This window comes from Mchenga conophoros, linkage group LG23 (assembly GCF_057382185.1).
Source record: "Mchenga conophoros isolate Kocher_MC1m ecotype Shallow Benthic linkage group LG23, M_conophoros_male_GT1.1, whole genome shotgun sequence".
Classification (NCBI taxonomy): Eukaryota; Metazoa; Chordata; class Actinopteri; order Cichliformes; family Cichlidae; genus Mchenga; species Mchenga conophoros.
In genome coordinates, this window is record NC_140547.1 from 18,653,916 (window position 1) to 18,658,685 (window position 4,770).

Below are 4,770 nucleotides of genomic sequence, written 5' to 3' on the forward strand. Positions count from 1 at the left end.
ATTATAATAATAAAACGTTATGTTTCACTTCAGTTCCAATGTGATTAAGAGATTTAAAGTCACACACAAACATGTTACCAGGAATACTACATATACATTATAGCAATGGCATCTTGGAATTGTTTATCAGGAATAATGCTGCTGCATTTCCTCTAAGTTCGTAACCAAAACATGCCTGTTTTAATCCCTGACTTGCAACAGAATCAGTTTTTTGAAACGAGTCCAGTTTTCTTCATTCTCCTCAGTCATCTGTAAATGTTTAATGGCTTCAGATGCTTCATGACTGCACATATCTTAAAAAGTAATGGAGACGCTTCCAAGTCAGTCCCATCGGTGGATCCATGAGTGTGGTGAAGAAATGAAATAGAATGTTTGGCTTCGTTTGGAGGAAATTAGTAGAAAATGATGCACATGACATTTAAAAAATCACCCTACTGATAACGTGATTAGTATGAATATTTAACACATTACAAACACATGTTTTTGGGTTTGTTTGTTTTTTTGTTGAGAGTTTCAACACAAAGTCTCCAGAAAAGAAAAGTGGAGTGAACTTTGACTTTCAGGGCTAAGCTGACATTTAGTATATCCGCCCTCTGCTGTTCCTGGGAGCTCTTTAACCAATCAAACATCCCTTGTTGACAAAGCGCCTGCGTTGATTCGGCCTGCCAGAGCCCACACGTCACCTGCATCGCATCACGGTGATGAGCGCTGAAGCCAGGAGAGAGAAAACCCAGCGACGCTTATATAACCTTTTTTCTTTCTGGAGGAAAGTGCTGCACAATGCTGCCTTTGTCTGCCTTCAGGCTTCAGCAGCACAACTGAGAGAAGCACTAAAACAGGCACAAAGACCCATAACAGGCTGAAACACATGACCTTTTTTACACTTAACAGCCCCACTAAGTCTCCCTAATCTGTCAATAAAGTCAATATTAATTATGCTTAATAAATGCAGGGATTTATATTCTTTGAATTATGAGTGCTACAATAATTGAGGAATTTCAGTGCAGTTGCTTTTAATGACCCCTATCTGATGAGCTTCATCTGGACCTAATCTGGTGGTGAAAAGAAGGTTTTTAGGTTTTATCTGTTTCTTCATGTTGCTTTACACAAAGACACTGTGGTTTTTCTTGCTGTCAGCATTAAAGATAATTCACCTGTCAACCAAATAGACAATATGAAAGTTGAATGTAGCTTCTGGGTTTGAAAAGCACGAGTGGCGTATAGCTGCATTCATTTTTAATGGCCACTGGGAAGGAGGGGTGATAGCTGCAAAAAGACTTAAAGTCTATGAAACAAAAAACAGCTCTTTGGTCTGACTGCCCATTGGCAGTCCATCGACAGCAGAGTCTACCTGCAGGGAGGATCAGTTGTTGATGGAGGATGTGTCAAAAACATGTATGGCTTCTGTTATTGTTGTTCCATTAGCCAGTCGTGAGGAAAAAGAAGAGTTCTACCATATAAAGAGCTGAAGTGAAATTAAGTGGGTTGTGCTTCTTTTTCTAGTGGACATTGCTGTTACTTTCTTCCCTGTTCAGGCCCACTTATCAACCAGTTAGCATCTGACCAATGTACAGGTCATCGAAGTGCAGCTGAGGTTTTGGACGACTGCAAAGGAGCACATTTGTGGTGGATAAAAATCACCCCCTGTCAGAGGAGGAGCCAGACATTTGAAACACCCGGGGCTTAGCCCTAAAGGGTAGTATGCATGTGGGATTTTTTTTTTTGAGGGGGGGGGGGGGGGGTGTAGAAATGACTGAAAGATTAATAGGCTCTGTTTTGAGTTTTGTTCAAAAAAGAATGACTTCATATAGGGAAATATATATATCACACATGCAGGACACCTTAAACTAGTTTTTTAATTGAGCAGCAAGACAGAACGAAGTCGGGGCTGTATCAAGACACAGGGACTAAACCCCAATTCAACCAGACCCAGAACTGATCCAGAATTAAAACAGGACTACAACAGTTCAAAAGCAGGATTACTGAGGACTTAACCAAGACAGAACCACAATCAGAACTAGATGATAGTAGCACTAAAAATCATCATAGACCTGCACTACACTTATTTATTTAATTCTACCAAAGTACAATATTTAGATTGAGAAAAGTTTATATAATTATTTAGCCTTGTTGTGCAAACAAGCCTGCAGAACTTAATAAATATAGAATTTGAAAAATAGCAAACCTAAAAAGAAACACTAGGTACGAGATACATGAGTACCTATGATACAGTGATACTTTTAGTAAGCAACCATTTGACTAACATGTCTGTCTCACCTGCTCTTGTTCATCTCTGTTCTGTCCTCATTCTCCATCTCAATCTCTGCTCCTCTCTCTCCCTCTTTGTGCTGACAATCATCAAATATACAGTTGAAACCAGATATTTACAAACTCTTCAGATCAAAACACAAACACTTTTTTAATTGTAACATCAAATCAGACTAAATGTTTATTTTTTTAGATTGATAAATATAAAAACATATTTGTTAACTTTAAGAGTAAAGAGAGAAACTGTCTGTGTTTTTTAATTGCAAATGGCACCAAATTGTATTCAAATTGAGCCACACTTATGGAGCTCCACGATTCTTTTCCTGGTGTTTTGGTTGACATCTCTGGATTTTCCCATGTCAAAGAAACAGGCTCTGTGTTTTGCCTTATATGCATCCACAGCTGTGCCACCAATTTACTCACATGGACTCTACTAACCAATCAGAAGCTTCTTCAGCTCAGAATGGAATCGTCTGGAGTTTTCTTATTAATTAACAAACTTAGTGTACATGTACTCCTAAATTTAATGAAAGTGATAAAAAATAGCTCTGTCTCTCTTTATTCTGACATTTAACTAATTCAAAATATATTTCAATATTTATCTAAAACAAAAGTTTACTCTAAATTGATGTTGTACAGTAAAAATGTTTTATGTTTTCTCCCTAAAGTGTATGTAAATATCTGGTTACAAATGTGAATATCCTGCTGTGTACTGAAATCCCTCTTGTTTTGCATAGAAATATACTGAACAACATACAAAGCATAATATATAAAATAACATTTACCTGAGTTTTTTCTTTGAAAGAACCCTCTAATGTCCATTCTTATATTTCAGTACATAACTGAAACCGAATTAGTCGGGGAGGGTAAGAACTGAAAATATGAAATAAACACACGTAAGCTAAGACTCTCTAAAAAATAGCATTTGTTCGGCTTTTCATTTCGCCATTTGTTGATTCACTTGAAGAGCAAGTAAAATAATATTGGTCAAGTGATCAGTTTCATATCAATCTTTCGTGATGCACCGTCATATTTACATTATTTGTACAGTACGAATGATTTGCTTTGGTACCTGCTCAAACTTAAGCTCTCCTTAGTATGGCTGGCTCCGTCTCTCCAACAGCGCACTCACGGGCAGCAGCTCCCCCCGCCCCCTCGCTCAGTCGCTTAGTGCCTGAGCTTGGATCATACCAATATCAGGGGGGGATTCACGCACAGTCGTAAATTCCCACAGTGTGCACTATGTGCTTCGAATATTGTGTGTACTTTTTGTTTTATACAGTTGTCAGCCAGGCATCTAACTATGAAAAAATTACACTCCAAAATACCCCGGGCTTCTGACAAAACAACCCGGGCTTAAGCCCCGTAAGCCACCCCCACGCTCCGCCCCTGCCCCCTGTACAGGAGAACCCAAAAGCACTTCCTGCTGTAAAGTTTTAACATGCAAGTCCATGAGGACTGAGATACTGCTGGAGCCTCAAGTGGACATTAGAAGAACTGCAGTTTTTTTTTGCCTCATTTGTCAGATTTGGAGGTTGCCACATTGGTTACACATCCTCAACATTACCCTCATTTTCTTGAATTCATCTGAATATCATCTCCTCCTTTAGGATTTCCAGCACCATTTAGATAAATCAGCTCCAATGGTGTTCCATCAGTTTTCTTTCCACCTGTTCCTTTCATGGATTTCTTTTTCTCCATGGCCGAACGCTCAGGAAGTATCACCATTCGAGGACGAGCAATGCTTGCTGTCTCCCAGTTCTCAGGTGGGCGCTGGGTAATGAGGTAATTACAGGATTGTTGGGTATTTCTTTCCAAGTGCCTTGAATGGATTCCCAGAGACACGTGTGGAATCAGAGCCAGAGCTTCATATTCCTGTTGGAGGGTGGAGGGGCCTGGGATCAGATGGCAGATGAGACAGCAAGAGGAAAGTTTCAAAACACAAAGAGTTCTTCAGTCTTTGCCTATGCTAGTTAAGGGGCTGCTGGGAAACTGGCGAATGGACAAGGGAAATCATGACGAATACTCGGCACTGCAGATGAGTCGGTTTTTGAGGCTGACCAAGCTTATTTGGAACAGAAAATGGAGGCAAACCCAAAAATTAAAGCTCAAATTGTCTGTTGTCAAACTCAGTTCCACCCTCAATTGTGACTTTGTACAAGTTTCCCGACCAGTGACAAATTAACACTTTAGGTCCACAGATACAAATTAACAAGAGTTGCAATGAACTTGTTTACACTAATACCATTACTATTTGTGGTAATGAAAGTGGTAAAAATAGACCAGAGCTATAATTATTTTACAGACTTCATACAAACCAATCTTTCTTGGGCGTATAGTTATCTCAGAGTTAATGACTTTACATAATATATTCATATCAGAACAGAGTTATGGTGGATAACCATTTTTAGGTTCCTCAATACTCTTGTTTGTCATACAAAAGTCTGGTTTTATCTTGTTCACATTTTATCCTTTCGTCACAAGTTATGGTCTTCATCACAA